This window comes from Pleurodeles waltl, chromosome 9 (genome assembly GCF_031143425.1).
Source record: "Pleurodeles waltl isolate 20211129_DDA chromosome 9, aPleWal1.hap1.20221129, whole genome shotgun sequence".
NCBI lineage: Eukaryota > Metazoa > Chordata > Amphibia > Caudata > Salamandridae > Pleurodeles > Pleurodeles waltl.
Genome location: NC_090448.1, coordinates 590954324 through 590977264, shown reverse-complemented (window position 1 = coordinate 590977264; position 22941 = coordinate 590954324).

Here is a 22941-nt window from a genome sequence, read left to right as displayed (position 1 = left end):
ACCAGATTTTGGTGTCTGGCCAAAATCATTGGAGCCCTCCTCTACTCACCCAATAAGGTGTGCCAAATCACAGTTGTCTGTTGCATGCTGCGCAACATCACCCTGTGATGGAACATCCCAAACATTGCAGAGGATGAAGACCATGACGAGACCAAGACGAGCTACAGGGTGAGGATGTTGAAATGTCCAATTAAGATGCCAGTGGTGAAGGGGAAGGAATTGACATACATCAAGATGTATGAGTGTAAGTTTACCTTTACATATTGTAACATCAAATGTAAGGACAACGTATAACATAGTGAACATATCAGTCTGTGATGGTAATTTGGTAGTAATAGTTAGTTCAGGAAAGTCCAGGGCAAATATGTTTGTTCACCAAAGTCTCCATTCATTGACTCCTGTGTTTATTGATATATATTATCTTTGCATGTACTACAAGTATGTGTCCTGCTAACTGATCATTTGAGTCAATTTTATTTTGTTAAATCATTGAATGTCCTTTGTTATTCTATTTTAGGATCCTTTACCATTTAATTTCATTTTCACTTGGACATTTCAAAGTTTTGACATTTGCAGTGATATGTTGCTGTTAGAAAGTAAACAGGGAACATGAGTTAATCCTGGGGCAGACATACAATTTGGAAGTAAGGAACCTGTACAGAGACAACTTTCACAGTGATTCAATGGAAATTATTAAGTTTGTATTGGACCTGTTTTCTGTTGGATATTGCCACCAAGGCCATATGTGCTGCTTAACTTGCTCCCACCACACGTATGTGTCAACTCATAGCATACTGATCTCCCTTCACATTGGCTAAATCTTCATTTTGTGTTAAGTGTATGAAGCTGTTGGTGTGATCATCGTTGTAGAAAGAAGTTTTTGTAGCCCACCGCTGACATTTGATTGTGACAAGCCTCTAGATACTGCCACAGTGTATTGAAATGAGCCTGTGGCCACAAAATGTAGTACTGCCATGATTTTGACTATTGGGTTAATAGATGTGGAATTCCTATTGTGAGGTAGGATATTTGGCTCCAGCTGATGACATGAATCAATAATAGTTTGCTTATTTCATATGTTTCTTTGGATTATTTCCCCTTCTTCTAATGTGTCAAGGTCATGGAGCATCAAATTCTAAATGGCACAGAATATTTGGGTTATACATGTTTTGTGAAACTCGTCTAGGATTTTGACATGGAATTGTTAGCTAAAAATGTATGACACCAATACATTGAGATTTATGGATTTCATTTTTTACCTTTTTTTAAAGATAACCAAATTGTCATCTCTTATTTTTCTTTGATTCATGGTTCTTGTTAGATTTGTAAAATGATGATGTAAGGAAGATATACAAAGGGAAATGCCACAAGAAATACTACACCAGTCTTGGACTTTGTTATATGTGAATTTATTTTGCTAACAAAAATTGACTGAAATACCTTTGAAACATGAAAACAAGGGAACTAGAAAAAATGTGATAAAGTCCATCATTATGGATGAAACCATATTTGGTGATCAAAAATTGTTTGGAGTCCAATGTACAAAATACTACTGCCCTCAAAAGATAAATGTGTCCATGAAATAGTATACCGGATGAATGGTAGACACACACTGGAGGAAATTAGATTTAGCATCTCTTGGGGGGGGGGGTGGAGGTCTTGCTACCCTCTCCTGGTGGTTCTGTGGAACGTTCCCTCTGGGGGGGATCCACAGTTGCAGGGACTGGGGTTCATGGAACAGTTTCCTATTATTGTAGGGCCTTCTTGTCTGTGGCAGGTGTAGTTTTTTCTAATGTTGAAGGACCACACACAGGGTTAGATAATACTGGAAAAGCCCTGTACACATGAACATAGATATTATACATCACCCCAGTCAGGGAGCACAAATTGAAATTGTGATTCTGCATCTCTACATTGTGCTCCATCTTCACCTGCTTTATCTCCTGAAGCTCTGTTATGACCTAGCCCATCATGTCTTAGGGATGCTCTAGTGCTCCCACTCGGTTGATGGTGATTTGGGTGACAGTTATCCCAGTGATCTCACTTTGCTGGCCCACAGATTCCCTCTCATGACCACTATCCCCCACTACCCTGTGCCCATGGGGCAATGGGGCCCATCTCACTGGTTCTTGGCAGGCCTGAGGAGGTGGTAGTGGTTGCCCCGTTAGAACGTGGGGTACAAGATGACTGTTTTGTTCCTCTGGACACAGGAATTGAAGGTATCATGAGACTGAGGTGTTGTAGCAGCTGGGATGGGAGGTGTAGGTGTGGGCTGAGTGAGACTCACTAGAGCTGTCTGACCAGACACAGAAGATGGACCACACAGGTCTACATCCTATGGACTTCTACGAGTGCTGTCCTCACCACTGAAGGCTTGATCCTGGTCATGAGTGGAGGTTTTGTCATGTGCAGATGGTAGTTCACTAGCCCTGTGTCTTGGACCTAACATGAATAACAAACAAAATTAAATTAAATGGCTGCGTTGTACTTCAAATGTGTCTTCAGCTACAAATGAAGCAACCTCAAAATAAAATTATGATTAATTAAATGATTAGGCCTTTGTGTGCTTTTTATTACTTTACACATATAGGTTACTTTACAAAGATGCAAACTTCAGTAACAATGGTGGAGAGTTGTCTTGAAATGCAATAATTTAATTTGAAAGTGTACATTACATGTACTAGACATGCACCCCAATCCAGTAGAAGGGATATGTGTGAGCTCAGCCAAGGCTTAGCATCCTCATAAACAGACTATAGTATAACTTTTTAGAATTAATGGCATTGGTCATCAAATGAACACTGCAAAGTAAATTGTGTATCAATACTACTTATATTCAGCAAGCCACAGAACATGATTGAAAATATTTTAATCAACAAACTATGAATTATGTAAGCAATTACATAAATTCAATGGAGTAACAAGAAGGTGACAACATACTAGATCAACACAGCAAATGAAATTTCCATTCATACCATGCAATGGTGATGACAAATACATAAACCTTTGCCATTTGTGCACACATGGGAGAAAACGGAGGTGGCTCAATATCACAGTGTGCTATCCTTTCTAGAGACAAAACGAGGGCATCATGGTAATTGTAGTCATTTGTTAACACCATTGACAATAGTTGTTAAGATCGCTACAGTGAAAAAGAGCACACATTTACAATATGTACACATGTATGGGAATCATTTGAATAGGTGGAAACACACTTACAAACACTTTTCCTTCATTTGCAAATAGCTGGAGTTTAGAACAACAACATACATTGAGATAAAGCAAGGGACTAGGCAAATGCAAGGGATGATCCTTGGAGAACAACACACAATTTAACAAAACATATTGAGCATTGTTAAAAAGAGAGATATAACCAGAATGCTAGTGTTAGACCTGAGATCCTTGGCGTGGCCTCCCCTGTCTTTTTACCTCAGCTTCCTGTATTTTTGACTATGTGCTGTACTTCGTCTTTGCTGGTTTTGGTTCTCTGGGTACTTTACCACTGCTGACCAGTAATAAAATACAAGGGTTACTTGTATAAATTGTTAATATGATTGGTTATCGCTAATAGGCATATTTGGTTTACTGGTAATTCCCTAATAAAGTGCAGTAGAGGTACCCAGGGCCTGTAAATCAAATGCCACTAGTGGGCCTGCAGCACTGATTATGCCACCCACATGAGTAGCCCTCTAAACATGTCTCATAACTGCCACTGCAGTGTCTGTGTGTGCAGCCTTGCACTGCCAATTCGACCTGGCAAGTGTACTCACTTGCAAGAGCCAAATCTTCCATTTTACTACATGTAAGTCACCCCTAAGGTAGGCCCTAGGTAACCAATAGGTAAGGTGCAGTGTATTTAACAGGTAGGACATGTACTGGTATGTTTTACATGTCCTGATAGTGAAATACTGCCAAATTTGTTTTTCACTATTGCAAGGCCTGTCTCTCTCGTAGATTAACATGGGGACTGCCTTTAAATATCTTTTAAGTTCAGTTTCCCATTGGGAGCAGATACAGATTTCAAGTTTGGGGTCTCTAAACTCACAATTTGAAAATACATCTTTTGGAAGAGTTGCTTTTTAGATTGTCTGTTTTAAAATCAAAAGAAAACATTTTCCTGATTAACCATTCTGTGCCTCTGCCTACCTGCGGAATCCATGTCTCGATCAGACTGACAGTTGGGCTGTTTGTGAATTCCCTCTACCCATGACACAAAAGGAGCTGAGGTGTGTCATGCATATCCTGATGGCTAGAGTGGGGAGGGAGGAGCTGACACCTGCACCAGAAAGGGCTGTGTCTGTCTGTCCACAATGCAGGCTCCAACCCTCTGGAGTGTGTTTGGGGCCAGACCTGGGCAAGGCAGGATCTTGTGAACAACAGAGACTTTCCTTTTAAGTTTGCATACTTCAAGGGCCGAAATGAGAAATAAGTAGTGGGCCCAAAACCCATTTTTAGAATACTTCTGGATCAAGAGGAACCTCTACCAAGGAGAAGAGCTGAAAAGCTAGAGGAGGAATACTGCCCCTTCGCTGTGTGTCTGCTTTGCTGGGTTGGCCTGCAGTTGCTGCTTCTGCCTTAAAGAGGACAAAGACTGGACTTTGCTGTATACCCTTCTAGTGAAGATTCTCCAAGGGCTTGGACTGAGCTTCCCCCTGTTCTGATGTCTCAGGGCCATCAAAGACTTCATCTCCCACAACATACTCAACATCTCGCAATCCGTATTCAGGAAAAACCATAGCACCGAAACAGCCCTCTTGGCCGCAACAGATGACATCCGCTTCCTGCTGGACAAGGGAGAAATGGCGGCACTCATCCTGCTAGACCTCTCGGCGACCTTCGACACAGTCTCCCATCACACCCTGATATGAAGACTCCACAGAGCTGGCATCAGAGACAAGGCCCTCGACTGGATCCAATCCTTCCTCTCCGGCAGAACTAAATGAGTAAGATTTGCCACCTCCCTCGCAGACCCTATACCCACCACATGCGGAGTTCCTCAGGGATTCTCCCTCAGCCCACTCTGTTTAACGCTAGCCACCATTGTCAGAAGCTACAAAATCAACATCATCTCCTACGCCTACGACACCCAACTCATCCACTCCCTCTCCAATGAACCCAACAAAGCCAGACACAACTTCCACGAAGGCATGGAAGCAGTTGCCAACTGGATGAGAAACATCTGCCTTCAACTCAATGCAAACAAGACAGAAGACCTCATCATGGGCCCTCAACCCAACGCGTGGAACGACTCCTGGTGGCCACCCACCCTTGGAAACCCACCCACCCCCACCAGCCAAGCCCACAACCTCTGGATCATCTTGGGCTCTAATCTCAGCATGAACCATCAAATCATCTCAGTTACCTCCACCTGCTTCCGCACCCTCCGCCTCCAACGCAAGTCCTTCAAAGGGATCCCCCTCAAACTTAGAAAGACCATCACAAACACCGTCATCACCAGAAGACTGGACTATGGCAATACATTCTAGACTGGAATCAACAAGAAACTCAACCGCAAACTACAAAACATCCAGAATGTTGCCACCAGACTGGTCCTCGACCTACCTTGACACTGCCGCATCTCGCAACACCTGCGTACACTGCACTGGCTTCCCATAGAGAACAGTATCACCTTCAAGATCCTCACCCACGCACACAAAGCCTTCCACAACACCAGACCAGCCTACCTGAACCAGTGACTCAACCTCCACGTACCCCACAGGACCCTAAGCTCAGCCCAGCTCTCTCTCGCAGAAGTACACCACATCAGAAAAACCAGAACAGGAGACCGCTCCTTTTCCTGCCTCGCAGCCACTGCCTGGAACACCCTTCTTCTCCACACCAGACAAACCACCTCCCTCCCCAGCTTCACGAAGGTACTGAAGACATAGCTTTTTAAAAAACCACATCACCGGTGAACGCTACACTCCCCCCCACCAGCATCTTGAGACCCTAACAGGTGAGAAGCAGCACTTTACAAGCATTGATTGATCTGCCAGCACCTGGGATCTGTTGCTGACACCCCTACCTTGCCAAGTGGTGCCACATCCAGTCCCTGGGCCCTTGAAAGGAGAAGCTGGTGAACCCATGGTGAAAATTCACGCACCAGAGCAGAGGGGCAGAAAAATCAATGCAATGCCTGCACCACAGCTGAAAAATCAACACAGCACTGATTAAATTGACACATCACCAGTTCAGCGCTGATTCATCGCTGCCGTGTGCTCTAATTTTCCATGCATTGTCCCTGGGCATCAAAACGTGCAACATCACTGCGCAGACCTGAGGCTGCTTGTCCAGAAATCGACGAATCTCTTCCCTGCGAGGAAAGAATTGATGCATTGCTTGCCCAGTGGAGAAAGATTTGATGCTCAGCCTCACTTGCGAGTAAGGAATCGATGCATCGCTTGATTTTCAATGCCCACTTGCCCGTGCAGATTTATTTTTGATGCATACCAGGCACTTTGTGCTAAAACAAAGCATCAATTGATTTCTATGGATTAAGACTCATTCTACTTTAAAAAATCATATTGTTGCTTGTGTACGTTGGATTTTTGTTGTTTTGCTCTTGTTTGATTTAGATAAATATTAGCTATTTTTTCTAAACTGATGTGGAGTCCTTTTGTGGTGTTTTCACTGTGTTACTGTGTGTGTTTGTACAAATACTTTACACATTGCCTTTGAGATGAGCCTGACTGCTGGTGCCAAGCTACTAAGGGGTTATCTGAGCTGTGTATCACCCTTACCCTGACTAGAGTGAGGGTTCCTACTTGGACAGGGTGCAAACTGACTGCCAACTAGACACCCCATTTCTAACAGCTAGTAAATTGGATGAAACAAGATATTTTGAAGATTTACATTTAGATTTTAATGTCTTGATAAGGGTCTTAAAGAAATCTTTATGACTAACTCAAGGGCAAAATACCCCATTTGTGATTAGTGAGACATTGCTAGGTTCAACTTACCAGTCTCCACTCCACCAGGGATTCCTGTCAAGCCTTCGGGATTCAGAATCTGCAAGACCTTCTCCTCCTAGGAAAAGAGTTGTAAGGTGGGGCTGGGTGAACTACCACCAGTCCTCTGGTGGTCAGATTGTTAGCTACAGCATTCACTCTATCAACTATTCTGGTCAACATTTGCCTTTTCTGAGATATAGTTGTATTTTGTAATTGTGGTTCTACTCTGTTAATATCATCCACCATGACTGACAATTCTCCTTCTATAAAACGTGAATTCCTCCTCCCTGACATTGTGAGTGTCCAAAACAAAAATCTAGTGGAACAAAGGTTGGTGGAAACTCATTGAAATTAAATGAAAGGGAAAAAAACAGAGGGCGACAAAAACAGAGAAAAGCTAGTGTCCTTTGCGGAAAACTTTGCACCAAAATGGTGTTCTGCAGTAGAACGGCAAAGAATCATGGTCTGAAAAGGAGTGTGTTTTATAGTGTGTTTTGCAGGTGTTTACAATTGTCCAATACACATCAGGTGTGAGCTGCACACATTCATCCAATAGTCACAGCCATAAAACAATGCTGCACAGGCCCTGCTACAGACCAGCGCTGGCACACCTCCAGCACAACTGTGTTATCTAATTATTGTTGGAGCAATCCCACTGTCCCAATAGTGATGGAGTGTTATCTGCTAGCATCGGCTGTGGGATACTGCTTGTGACAGAGTGCACTCCGTCCACATTGACAGAGGTTGAACTGTCATAGATCTAAATACGATGGTCATTACTCCTTGTCAGCGTGATGGAGTTCTTGGGTCCACCGCCACAGCAGGATGGTGGTAACCCCGTCAAGCTCTACATCAGGCCCTATATGTTTGCACCTTAACAGAGACAGGTGACTTCTAATTTCTTTGGTTTGGTTTAGAGCGCCGTAGCACAAGATAGGGAGCAAATGTTTGGACACATGATTTTGCAAAGGATGGATTAGTTGGAACCAGTCAGTTTGGTATTTCTGAGCAAGGAAACAGGAAGAAAAACTATGACACAAACATTTATATGGTTGTCAGAGGTGTGATTGGACATTTTGTATCATGTTTTATTACACATGCCTACTGGTTATTGTAGTTTATATTGGTTGGTTGCTAAGAAAGTTGAAGCATAATCCTCTCTTCCATGCCATTGATTTTTTTCCTTGTAATTGCAAGATTTTTTTCAGTCTTGCCTCACAGTCCCAGATGAGGTTTAGATTCATTGACGTGCAGTCACAGCAGGATGGAGCTGTGACTCGATCTCAGGCACAACAGGCACACCTGATGGGGATCTATCAGAGACATTTGTTTGCAACACTCCATACACAGCTTAAAACCTCTCTAATAGGGAGTGATATCTCTTGCACATTGTAGAAAAGTTACATTGAAGTAAAGTGCCACCAAGAGACAAGAGGCCTCTCCAGATCTGCGTCAGGTGGTGCGTAAGGAAAGGAACTGACATCGCATGGGAGTGGCATCTACATAGTCTCTTCACGTCTTTTCCAGAGTAGAAGGGTGCTGTTGCGGAGCTGCACTGCACCACCTACCAGCATGCTGAGGAACTTCTGAAAAGTTTCTGGATTCAGCTAGAAGTCTCCTTCAGAATGTTCCATATCTTTGTAAATATAGAGAATGCCTGATCTCTCTCTTTCAGGCAACACAGCACACATTCCTTTGCTACACTGCTTTGCTTTAAATAAGAGTGAATGTACCCCCTCTTAGCTGCAGAAATGTTTTGAATTTGGCTAGAGTAATCAACATTTTACCTGGACATATATATCAGAACCAAGAGTATGCAAGAGTACAGTAAAGGGATCTGGGTGTGCATAGCAGTGCACTGTTCATCAAAGTTTTCCTGCGTTTGGGTGTTTTTGGGAAATTTGGAAGAAATCATACCACCCCTACTACTTTAAATGTGGTTGGATTATTTTGTGCTGGCCTCCATACTTCTAGGACACATCATCCTATCCTGCAGACCAGTTGTTCCCAACCTGTGGTCCGCGGACCCCCAGGGGTCCGTGACAAATTCCAGGGGGTCCGCAGGCCTGGGCTGGGAAGAAGGCCCTTCTCCAGCTGGGGCCTCTGACAAACACGTGCTTGCGTGTTTTCATATTTATTACTTCCTTTGTTGAGAAGTTTTAAACGGACTGCAAAGCTCCTTGTACTGCTAAAATAAAAGCTTCAAGCTAACTCAAGTGATTAATGTATCTGGTGGAGAGAGATGGGAGTTTTGTGCAGTGGCAGTTTCGACTCAAAGGTAGCGCAGATGGTTAATATGCCTGCTGTAAAGAATGTGTATCATGCAAAGAACAGTATTTAATGTGCATGGCACAGTGGGTTATTGCTTTTGTCACAGAGATTCTTTTGTTACTATGCAGTTCATAATCATAATCTAGCACAGTGAGCTGTGAACTGCCATTAAGGAGCTGCATGCAAACTGTATGGCACAAATTAGAAAGTTGTTTTTTTCCTAGTCTTTCGTTTTCCTTATGCTGCTAAAAAAGGTTTGCTTGTATAGAAGTACATTCTTATTGCTAACGCAGTGCTTAATTTGTGCTTGTTGTTTCCAGTGCTGAGCACCGGCACTTATTTTTGAGGGCCGGGGCTTATTCTTCTGCCTCAAGCATTTGCTGCGAGCAATAGACACATATGGGAAAGACGGAGGAAGGAAAAAACGAAAAAGCGTCACAAAGGGAGAAAGAAGAAAGCTGCTAGAGTGAGATGAAGTGCCAGGGAGTGGCTTTATATGGATTGAACAGCCCGAGATGGCTTCAGGATTATGCTGCCTTAGTATTCCGTGTACCCACATTTAATTGCAGCAGCCACGAGTTTAAGAGGAGGGCTTTGGGCACCGGCACGTTTTTATTTACAAATGAAGCACTGTGCTAACGTCATGTGAATCCTACACCTTGTAGTCCCCTGTAAAGTGCCCTGACACCCTACAGTGGTATGAGAGGTGCTATAAAACAAATGAAGTACATGTGATAGAGAGGCTAGGGAGAGATGAGAGGCCCTTATGGTTTACTTCCTTTTCCCTTCACTTATTTATGTGAAAACTCTTTCTCAGATCTTGCATACCTAAAAAATAAAAACTGAAATCGCTCCAGAAATATAGAATCTGACCTGAGGATTCACTTTTCCTAAATAAAACCAAACATTGAAAAGGTAGTTGCTGAGATACAGCGCCAACCTTCCTAATAAAATGGTTTGATTTTTGCATATTTTTTCAATATAAAAGAATTTAATCTTTAGTAATTTGAGTATTTGTTTGGTGTGTACTTGTTATATGTTTTGTGAATTACTGTTTTAATTTTTGAAAATTAAATTGTACAAATTGCTGGGGGTCCCCGGCTTCCAGTAATGATTCATTGGGGGTCCTCAGGAGTCAAAAGGTTGGGAACCACTGCTGCAGACCATTACAACTGCACAACTTGTTTGTATATTCTCATTTTAAGGCTCACGGGCAAAACAAGCCCTACAGTCAATAAAATATATGTTTTGTCTACACTATGCTGGATGCATTAGAGTAATTTGTTCTACTGGTTCCAGTTGGGTGAGGAGCACAGATACATTATGGCGGTCATTCTGACTCTGGCGGGCGGCGGTTGCCGCCCGCCAGGCAGGAAGCGCCATTTGGCCGCCACGCGGCCAAAATACCGCTTCCCCTATTCAGACATTCCCGCTGGGCCGGCAGGCGCAAAGCAAGTTAGCGCCCGCCGGCCCAGCGGGAATGAGGGCTGCAACACAGGAGCCGGCGGTGTTGCGGCGGTGCGACGGGTGCAGTTGCACCCGTCGCGCTTTTCACTGTCTGCTAAGCAGACAGTGAAAAGCTTCATGGGGCCCTGTTAGGGGGCCCCTGCACTGCCCATGCCAGTGGCATGGGCAGTGCAGGGGCCCCCAGGGGCCCCAAGACACCCGTTCCCGCCAGCCTCTTCCTGGCGGTGACAACCGCCAGAAACAGGCTGGCGGGAAGGGGGTCAGAATCCCCATGGCAGTGCTGCTTGCAGCGCTGCCCTGGCGGATTCGCCCAGCCGGGGGGAAAAAGGCGGGAAACCGCCGGCCCCGGTTTTCTGACCGTGGCTTTACCGCCGCGGTCAGAATGGCCTTGGAAGCACCGCCTGCCTGTTGGCGGTGCTTCCGTCATTCGCGACCCTGGCGGTCAAAGACCCCCAGGGTCAGAATGACCCCCTATGTGTGTTTAAACTGAAAGTAACCAGATACACTTCTTATAGTTTCAGTTTGATTTGTCAAATACCACCAAAGGTCTTATCTAAACCAAGGATTGCATTTCAGTGAAAACTTACCTAACCTCAGAGAAAGAATCGATATCACAGAGAAAAAGCAACTCTGTAGTTTTGGTTGAGTTAAACCTTCCATTGACAAGAATTATTTTTGTTTTCTCAGTAAGTTTGTTGAGTTCCACAAATTTTCATGAAGCATTCCACAAAAAGAACATCCACTTTGGATTCTTCATTCTGTTTCCATATAAAGTCCTATAGACTTATTTACTCATAAATACAAAAAAGTGACTGAAAGGAATTATACAAAACTGGACTTGGAATAGAACTTTATTCAAGGAAGTGCCTTTGACAAGTTTGGTGTAAATCTGTTCAGTAGGTTTTGAGAAATGAGGCCCATATTTATGGGGAATTGGCGTAGGGCAGTGCTGCAAGTCTTTCTGCTGCACTGCCCAACACCAATGTCAGGGTACCTATGTAACTCCAGCATTGTTTTTTTGTGTAGGAAGGGACACCTTTTTGCACAAAAGAATCCTGAGAAGCGTTTTCCTCTTTTAATGTGTGCTGCAGAATCCAGCACACATGGAAAGAGGAAATATGAGGAGAAATTAAAAAAATTCTCCTTGTTACACCTGCCCCAGAGAGGCATTAGGTTTTGGCACTGCCCCAGGTTTACATGATTAGGTAAATCATGGACAGCGTCAAAATCCATAGCTGTTACTTTGGGGAACCCACTTCAACACCCAGGTAACGCCTCCCTGTTGCAGAGTAAGGCAATGGAGTGACTTGCACTGCATTTTCTTACTCCATACCCGTGAGGCCGTGTGAAGCCATGCAAAGTGGTTTTGAATGGCCTCATAGATATGGTTGAAAGGCTTGCGCCACAGGAAAGTAAAAAAGAGTGACCCTTCGGTGTGCAAGCCTTTCATAAATATGCCATTATGTGTTAAAAAAAAGTATTCTGCTCTTTTTCTCCTGTCATGCGTTGCACATTCAAAACAGAGTCACAAATCTGCAAGGCTCTGATTGGCTGGTCACTAAAGAAATGTTTCAGGTGAAGTCACCATTGCCCAAAATGGTGCATCATGCACCGTATTGGGAAAAATAAAAAAGGACATAAGGGGCCAAGGTAAGTACACCCTGTCTCCCCGGATCACATTTGATGTGCGGTGAAGGGACTCCTTAGCAATAAAATAAAAATTCAAACATGTTCTTGTGCTTCAGAGGATGTTCAGCTGATGTGCTGGATTTGTGAATCATGGGCCCTCCCTTGCTTCCTAGGGAGCTGCTAGTCCTTGGGATGGAATTTGCAAACCTGTTAAAAAAAAAAAAAAAAAGGGGTATAGCACACTACTGCTGTCCATGGCCAGTGGCAACACTTGAGGGAAGGAAGGGAGCAAAGCTTTGCCACAGTTGAAGTTGTGTGGCAAACACGCCACTGCATATAACTGACTGACATGGACAGCATGGATTGGTTTACCATTGAGGTGTTGGGCTCAAAACTTTGGAGAACATGCGTAAAGTGCAGTGGTATAAAAACTCACATTTCACAATGAACCTTGAAATACAGGAAATGTTTAACATATTTCATTATCATCATCTCAAGCCTCCTAAACCACTCCATCTAGCTTTGACGATGTACAGGTTTCTAAAATCATCCTCCAAAAACTACCAGATTATGCAACAAAATGTTCTTCAATGTGCTCCAATAAATGAAGATTATGTGACACACTATGTGGCAGTATTATTTTTCTTCATTTTAGCTTGAAACTACATTTTTTGAGAATTCTACATCATGGTTTATGATGTCACCAGAACCCCTCAATAGAAGGATTTTTTGTTTTAATATTACATTTGTCGACATTTGATAAATCTTGACAGAACCTATTTTTAAAAGAAATAATTCACCTTAGCTCCTTTCTGGAACGTTTCACACTGATATGTCAGAGGGGGCCAAGAAAAAGGGGCGGTGCCAAAAACATCGATTTTTCATGTTAAATCCCACATAACATTTTAAGAAGTGATGCAGAAAAGTGGCTGAACATAATTAAACCAAATTTGACAAAATCGTAGAAATCTACTTAAAAAGTGTGCTTTTTGCTGTTTAGTATAAATCCATTACATTATTTTCATGAAATTGACTTATCAGGAGGTGCTGAGTGTGGTCATGAAGGTGTTAAAAGATAGTGACATCTGGACTGTTGTTGTTCTGATATTCTCTGATTAGCCACTTTAAAGGGCAATATTCAGTCCTGATTGACTGATAACAACCTGAACAATGTGTTTTGGCAGCCATTATAGAACTCAGGTCCCTTTGTCCTGAAAATGAATAAACAATATATAAGTGGGCAGGGTGAGCATACTCTGACCCCAAGGGGCATGTGGGTCACCAAATAAACCCCACTTGTTTGGCTGGCTACAATATGGTCAAATTGTTGTGTCAGTCATTACAGGACATGGTCCCCATTAAAATGCATGTAGTACAGCTTAAGAATGTGAAAACGAAACACATATAAATGACAGATGTTAGTCAAAATATAAATTATTTGTTGGTGGTACAATACACATTTTTGGATCTGTGGTGTGTTCTAGGGTGATTTTAGCCTTTGCTGTGAAAATGCTGATTCTCTGCTTGGATTTGATAACCAAGTTTGAGAGAAAACTGTTTTTCTCTTGAAAATAAAGCCATTTTTGGCTTAAGCTGTCAGGAGTCTTACACCTGAATCAGGTCGGTTGGCATTTATGATGATGTCTGATATTCTGAGTAAAATGTGTTCTTTCAATAGCATCTGCATCCTGTGAGTTGATTTCCTAATGTTCCTTAAAGGCAGCTTCCCGCAATGTTGTAATAAAGATCTAGAGAGCTAGCATTCTGTATTTATGACAAACCAGTGGAACACCCGAAACCATCTTAAAATAATCAAAGATGAAAAATCTAAAAGCATTTCCTTTGGAAATGAAGAAAATATGATGTTTGTTTTGTCATAAATTTATGATTATTTCACTTAAAAGCTTAAATTAAGACACATTTTCTATGAGTTCTAAAATGACTTTCTCAACCATTTCAGTAAAACATTCTGGCATGCACTCTGAACCATGCATTTTTAGCACCAGCACAGTCAGTTAACCCACCAGGGCTCTAGTGCAGCTTCTCACAGTGTACTTATGAACACTTACAGCACTAACAGTCTGCATTTATGACACAACTGTGACACACCTGAAACATAAGAAAATCAAAGCGGTAAAACCTAAAACATTTCTTTTGGAAATGGATACAACAGGGGGTGGGAGGTTCTTATTGTTATGGTTAGTGCTTTAGAAAGCTAAAATGAAGATATATTTTCTAGGAGGCCTCAATATCTCCCTCATTCATTTAATTAAAGCATTGTGACATGCCTAGTGAAACATTTACTTCCAACACCAGCAATAGTCTGTCAGTTAACTCCCAGGTAATCGACTGCAGATTCACAGTGTTTTAATTAATACCTCAGGCTCTAACATTCTGTATTTGGACAAAAATGTGTTGCACCTGAAGCCCTGTTGGTGGATTCAAAGCTAAACAACTGAAACCATTCTATTTAGATATATAAAATAAGTAATTGTTGTCATAGAAATTATGGTTAGTGCTCTAGAAACCTAAAATAGGGACACATTTCCTATGCATGCTCAAATGCCTTCCTCACCTAACTCTAAAGAGCAAAACACAGCACACTCATATACTTAGCAAATGAAGTGGGTAAGGTATTAATCTACATTCACTCAAGTACAGTATACAGCAGTCTGTTACTCCAACTTAATTGAAATATTTCCTTTATTGTTGCCAAAACCTCAGATTTGTGTATAGACTTGAGACAGGTAATTGCATTGAATGAGTGTTTGTTTATTTCAATCTTCTTCGGAGCCACAATAAGATATATATATATATATATATATATATGCATATTTTCATAGACATAGTATGATTAAACCAATACTATATATACTTCAATTAACAAAATGTAATACAATTGGTTCAAAAGATTCAGCCAAGTAAATTATATAATGGGCCCACCAGATACAGTACCATATATCAATCATAACTCACACTACTCAGGCAAATAAACTATTCCTCCTAAAGTACTTGATATTCCCATACTAGTTTTGTTCTCCACTATACTTTGTCTAAGGCAAACAAAAAGTTATCAACAGGAAGGGTGGGGTTAGTCATATCATGAGAACTGATCTAGATCCTTTTAATTCTATTAGTATTAGAGTTAATAAAAACTTACACAGATGCTTCAACATGCCTGCTGAGGTCATGAGATATTCCTGTTACTCCATATTCTGTTTTCCTATGGTGATTTCCAAAGAAAGTATAGTATGTATGCTATGCCATGTCACTATATTAAAACTACCAGTGAATTTCATCAGAAAGCAATGGTAACTAATCCTCATATCTCAGGTAATTCCCGACTTATGAATTAATACAAGTGTATGGGCTGTTACTCAGACTCAGAAGCAACTTTTTTCGGTCGAACTAGACCATAAAAGTATAAAAACAATAACTCAATACAGATAAGTACAGACTACAATAAACTCAGACAGCAGAAGAAAAACAATGAAGAGTAAATTAGTCATAAAATATACGAGGCCCATGCAGACAAGCAAATTAATGCAAAGTGCATCAATTGCTACATCATCAACATTGCCCTCTGCTTTATTGTACATTGAATAAACAAATTAATCACAGAAGGAAGGAGCTTAACAACATCAGCTTTTTGCAAATTCCAGCTTAATACAAATATGTCAGCAGGTAACATCAAAAGTTACGAATCACATGTGACTTGTTCCCAGTGGAAACTAGCCATTTTGTTCGAGATATTTTTATTGTCCACACTGTGGTTGGGGCAATTGGCTGCAGGTTGTCTGTGAGGATTTGGAGTATGCATATGAATAGGATGAAAAAAACCTTGGAATTCACAGAAATAATTAAAGGTTAAAGTGACATCTTATCTAGCTTTTGTACAGCAGTATAAACTAATCTTTAAAAAACGAATAACTCCTGACATTTGCTAGTTATAGTTTAGTGAACTAACTATAACTTATGCCCCTGAATGCCCCCATGATATTACAAATTACATCTATAATAACATATTAAATGATATCATTTAATGCATCACTGATGATCCCTCATATGACATCCTTGAAGACATCATTGATGGTATCATCCAGTTATTGTAATAGAATCCTACAGGGGTTGTGGACATTAAGGTCCTGATTTCGATTTCGATTAAAGGGTTACTCCGTCACAATAGTGACAGATAGCCCATCTGCCGAAATCTAATTCCCATTATATCCTAAGGCGCTAAGGCCCATATTTATACTCGGTCTGCGCTGAATTAGCGTCATTTTTTTACACTAATTCATCGCAAACCTGACTCCATATTTCTTTACACTTTGGTGCTAGACATGTCTAGCGCCAAAGTTGTGGAGTTAACGTTGTTTTCTGGACGGGAAATCCTACCTTGCATCAATGAGATGCAAGGTAGGCATTCCCGTCCAGAAAAGGTCGATATGGCCTTTGCGTCATATTTATTCCCCTGTGCTGAAATCCAGCACAGGGGATGGGGGCTTTAAATAATGGTGCTAATCTTGCTTAGGCGCCATTAACGCCTTGGTATGGGCAGGCATAAGGGGACTTGTAGGCATATTTCCATGGAGACCATGGAAAGTGCCCACAGGTGCCCTTCCCTTGCCCCAGGGATACCCCATCCCACACCAGGAGGACACCTAAGGATGGGGGACTCATCCCAGGTAAGTCCAGGTAAGTATTTTTTTTCTCTCCAACACTGCTCGGGGCCCTGACTTGGGGCCCCCTGCATGGCGCTTGGCCCTATGGCCATGCTCAGGGGACATTCATCCCCTGGGCATGGCCATTGGGGTGGTGGGCATGGCTCCTGTCTTTGTGTTGTGCACCCGAAAATGGCAATTATTTTGCCTCTAAACAGTGTAGTGCCATAATTCGGAGCACAAGCCCCGGGTCCCCCTATGCCTTCCCAGCCTTTCCAGCCCTGTTAGCATCCTTTCCAATTATGCTAACAGGGCATTAGTGGTCGCTAATGCCATTCCATAAATATAGTGCCCAGCTGGCGTCTTGGAATGGCGCTAGCCGATGCTATACTTTTTTTGCGTGAAAAAGTATAATCTGCCCCTAAGTATTTTGACAGCTACATCTGCCTCCAATTTTCTAAGTGATAATGGGCAGAACCTTTGACCACATGCTGGACAAACAGTATATCAGCCAGGTTACCCACAGTTGGTGTTTTTTTCCCTCTCACCAAACAAAGCAAATGCAACCAAGGGCTTTATTTGGGTCCTGCCTTTTCTAAACCTTGAAAACTCTCCAAAAAAGAGTATGTACACTATTCAACTTAATGTCATTACCTCTCAATGACCTCCCATAATCCACAAATGTAAGTCAAGAAGTTGACAGGTATACATTTACCATTTAAAAGATACCTTCTGCCACGCCTTATGAACAACCCATTGAGGTTTTCTAAAATACACTACACACACTCCTAAAATGGGCACAATGTGATACAACCTTAGATCCATTCCTACAATCCCAGTTGAACCACCACTAAGTTGATCACCACTACATTCTACACTATTCAACAATTTGCAATGCCTCAAAATTTTCTGCCAAATTTTGCCAATAAATGTACACCCCTTAAAAACATCATTGTTACACAGAATTTGTCTATCAATCAATCAATCAGTTTTTATAAAGCGCAACTACCCACCCGTGAGGGTCTCAAGGCGCTGGAGGTGGGTCTGGGCCTCATTTGAAGAGCCATGTCTTGAGGTTCTTTCTGAAGATAGTGAGTGATGGGCTTTGTCTGAGGTGCATGGGTAGGTTGTTTCAGCTCTGGGCTGCAAGGTAAGTGAAAGATCTTTCTCCAGTGGTGGTTTCCAGGATGAGTGGAATGGTGGCTAGAAACTGCTGGAAGGATTGGAGGGGTCGAGCAGGGTTATGAAAGAGATGTGATGATTCAGGTAGGCTGGTCCAATGTTGTGAAGGGCCTTGTAGGTGTGGGTGAGTAGTTTAAAGTTGATTTGCTTCTCCACTTGGAGCCAATGGAGGAGTCTCAGGTGTTGGGAGATGTGTTTATGGCGGGGAATGTTGAGGACCAGTCTGGCAGCGGCGTTTTGGATGAGTTGTTGTTTCCTGATGTTCTTTGTTGTGGTGCCGGCGTAGAGTGCGTTGCTGTAGTCGAGCTTGCTTGAGACTAGGGCATGGATGACTTCCTTGCAGCAGTCATCTGGGATCCATTTTGAAGATTTTTCAGATTTGGCAGAGGGTTTGCCAGCAGGTAGAGGAGACTGCGTTTACCTATGGGGTCATTGTTAGGGAGGAATCGAGGATGATTCCCAGGTTGAGAGAATGGTCAGTCAGATTAGGTGGGACGTTGAGCAATGTGGGCCACCAGGAGTCATCCCAGGCTGAAGTGGGGTTTCTGAAGATGATGAGCTTATTCTTGTCTGAGTTGAGTTTGAGGCAGCTTTCCTTCATCCAGGAGGCGATGGCTTTGATTCTGGTATGAAAGATCTCCCCTTAGCTTTGTTATGGCTCTTCAGTGAGGGATATGATGAGTTGTGTGTCATCGGCGTATGACACAATGTTAATTCCGTTGCCTCTGACAGTGGCTGCAAGCAGGACCATGTAAATGTTGAAGATCATTGGGCTCAGGGTAGATCCCTGACGGACTCTGCAGCTGACTTCTATTGGTTTGGATATGAAGCGTGGGAGCCTGACTCTCTGTGTTCTTCCGGTGAGGAAGGAGTGAATCCATTGCAAAGCTTTTCTGTGATTCCTTTATCATGGAGTCCGGTGAATGAGGTGCTGTGGGAGAACGTGTCAAAAGCTGCTTGGAGGTCTATGAGCATGGGTGCTGCAATGTGGCCGTGGTTGAGGAGTCTGCGGATGTCATTGGTGGCTGCAAGAAGAGCTGTCTCCGTGCTGTGGTTGCTGGAGAAGCCAGACTGGGAGGTATCCAGAGAGTTGTTGTCTTCGATGAATTGTCGCAGCTGTGAGTTTAGCGATTTTTCCAGGACTTTGGCTGGGTAGGGTAGTAGCGAGATCACCATGAAGAGTTCTCTTGTGTTGTGCAGGGAGGTGTTGATGCATTCCCGGAGTGCTGCTTTTTTTGTGTTCTTGATGTGTCGGTGATGGGTTGCAGTGGCGGCTCTGAAGGAGGTTTTGCTGTTTCTCCTTTTGTTCTCTAGGCGCCTGCAAGTGCATTTGGATTGTTGGAGTTTGGTGGTTAACCAGCTGGCTCTTTTTGGGATGCGCTTGACCGAAGTTGATCAGAGGGGGGCTAAGGAGTTGGCGCATTCGGTGATCCAGCCATTAAGATTGTGTGCTGCGGTGTTGGCTTTGTCGGTGGGGGTGATTTGGCAAAGGTCGTAGTGAGGTGCTTGTCTGTGATTTCATTCCATTTCCTGTGGGGGGCCCTGGGAACCTGGAGGCGGCTGCTGGGCCTGGTATTGATGAAGTGTAGGTAATGATGGTCGGTCCAGTCGGGATGGAGATATGCTTGATGGTAATCCGGTTGCTTGAGGAGAAATGGGATCTAGCGTGTGTCCTGCGGTGGGTGCAGTGATTATTTGTTGGAGTCTGAGGGTGGCGAGATTGTTGAGTATGGAAATGGAGTTTTGGTTGTTTCAGGTCCTCGAGGTGGAAATTCAATTAGCTGAGGAGGAGGTAGCTCGTGGACGCCAGCATGTGGGGGGTGGCAATGTCTACAATGGCGTCAATGAAGGCTGGGCAGGGGCCGGGTGGTCTTTAGACCAGGGTGCCATTGAGGGAGGAGTTGTGAGTGGTGTGGATCAGGAAGTTTAGGTGTTCCATTGTGGTGCAGTGTTCCTCCGTGTTGACCGTGATGCCGAGTGAGGACTTGTGTACGATGGCCAATCCTCTGCCCTGACAGGAGGGCCGGTCCATCCCTAGGATGTTGTATCCATACAGGATTGCAATGGCGATGTCTGGTCTGGAACTAAGGTTGGTCCAAGTCTTGGTTAGGAATGCGATGTCTGGATGGGAGGAGTCGATCAGGTCCCAACGTTCTGTGGTGTGCCTGTATAGGGAGTTTATATTTAGAAGGAGGTAGTTTATGAGGTAGTGGCAGGGTCAGTAGTTTCAGGTTTGGATTGTTCCAGTTGTTTGTTGTGGCTGAACCTGAGGTTAAAATTCCAGCAGAAAAAAGATCGGGGGGTCCTTAGGAGGTGCGGTGTAGCAGGCGCTGAGACATCTGGTGTTAAGTCAGTGGAGGGTCTTGGCGTCATATTGGAGGCTGGCTAGAGAGTGGCTTGTCTGAGATCCAGGGTTCTGGCCGCTTGCCTTTGTCACACCTTTGGCACTGTATTATAGCACTGTATTACAACTACTTAACTTAGGCATGTGCCTAGACATCTATTGATCCATCACCTACTGTCACAGAGTGCTGTGTGAAATAGATGAAATGGCCAGAGCAGAACATACCTATATCTACTAATAATATGTGTTTCCTGCTCTCCCACTGCTAGTGCACTTTAAGCTGCCATATACCAAAACACAAACCTTTGCACCATATTGTAAGAGTGTGTGCTTTCTACGAAGGATTGGTTTTGCACTGGAAGGGGACTCTTCCTGTACAAATTTATGTTTTCATTATTTTCCACTTTGTGTGTGTGCAGTATGATGCTGTACATATACAAAGGTGGAAAATGTGGAGCATTTTAAAGGTTAATCAACTATTAGGCTGCTTCGAGGAGCAGTTGTTAGTGCAAATCCCTGTCTACCAATGTTAGAAGAAGGAGATTTGCATAAAAACCCATAGGTGGTTGCATTGGAATGCCAATGTACCACCCATGGAACACCCCCTCGATGCAAAGTAGCTCAAAGTAACACATAGTACTATCCGGTGTTAGTTTGGCCAAACCCTAATTTGCATTGGTAAGTAAGTACCAAACCAATACTGTGTGCAGAGTTTGCATTAGAAAAAGCAAAGTGTTGATAAATCAAAGCCATCATGTTTTTTTTTGGGGGGTTATAAAAAGATTCTGTTATAACATTTACTAACGGAATTGAGTATCACTGTAAATGCATCCTTGAGTTCTATCTCTATTAGGCCAAAATATGCAAGATATGCAACCTCAGTTGTATTGAAATGTCATTGAATTGTCTCCTCGAGCAGCTTGGAGGATGACTGACAACGAACACTTAGATCAACTTTTATGTAATGTTAATTTTAAGATCTTAAAACATTTCCAAACCAAATTTAGGTTAGACCTGCCGTGCTTAATTAATGCATTACCTTTGAGATGACCTTGGTAGTAGCCTCCGGACAATTCCAGGATCTCCAATACAGCAATATTTGGAGACCCAGGGGAGGATAGGTTAGTTGTATCTGTATTATAAGGACTACTATTTAAACACATGTACTCTAAACCTACCAAACAATTGAAGCATAGTTGACATTATTACCAACTGATGACAGCTTTCTGAGGGTGATTTAAACTATGTTAAGATCCTCCACCATAGGTGTTGGTCACCTCAGAGATTGCATAGTGTGGGTCTAGTATCACATAGAAAGTGTTGGAAATGTGGGATAACAGCTGAGAATTGACTAATGTATTGTGGAAATGTGATATACTGATTTTATAAAGGGCATAAGTTACGTCCAATACTCACAGCTGGGTAGGATGCAGCCCACAGACTTCTATACAACCAGCACTCCTTCATTATATGGTGGAATCTTTAGTGCCAACTAAACATGGATAAAGATAATTGGCAACATCGCGGCAGCAGCGAAAAACTTGTATTCTCAGATACTGAAGGAAATTGACACATCACCAGTTCAGCGCTGATTCATCGCTGCCGTGTGCTCTAATTTTCCATGCATTGTCCCTGGGCATCAAAACGTGCAACATCACTGCGCAGACCTGAGGCTGCTTGTCCAGAAATCGACGCATCTCTTCCCTGCGAGGAAAGAATTGATGCATTGCTTGCCCAGTGGAGAAAGATTTGATGCTCAGCCTCACTTGCGAGTAAGGAATCGATGCATCGCTTGATTTTCAATGCCCACTTGCCCGTGCAGCTTTATTTTTGATGCATACCAGGCACTTTGTGCTAAAACAAAGCATTAATTGATTTCTATGGATTAAGACTCATTCTACTTTAAAAAATCTTATTGTTGCTTTTGTACGTTGGATTTTTGTTGTTTTGCGCTTGTTTGATTTAGATAAATATTAGCTATTTTTTCTAAACTGGTGTGGAGTCCTTTTGTGGTGTTTTCACTGTGTTACTGTGTGTGTTTGTACAAATACTTTACACATTGCCTTTGAGATGAGCCTGACTGCTGGTGCCAAGCTACTAAGGGGTTATCTGAGCTGTGTATCACCCTTACCCTGACTAGAGTGAGGCTCCCTACTTGGACAGGGTGCAAACTGACTGCCAACTAGACACCCCATTTCTAACAGCTAGTAAATTGGATGAAACAAGATATTTTGAAGATTTACATTTAGATTTTAATGTCTTGATAAGGGTCTTAAAGAAATCTTTATGACTAACTCAAGGGCAAAATACCCCATTTGTGATTAGTGAGACATTGCTAGGTTCAACTTACCAGTCTCCACTCCACCAGGGATTCCTGTCAAGCCTTCGGGATTCAGAATCTGCAAGACCTTCTCCTCCTAGGAAAAGAGTTGTAAGG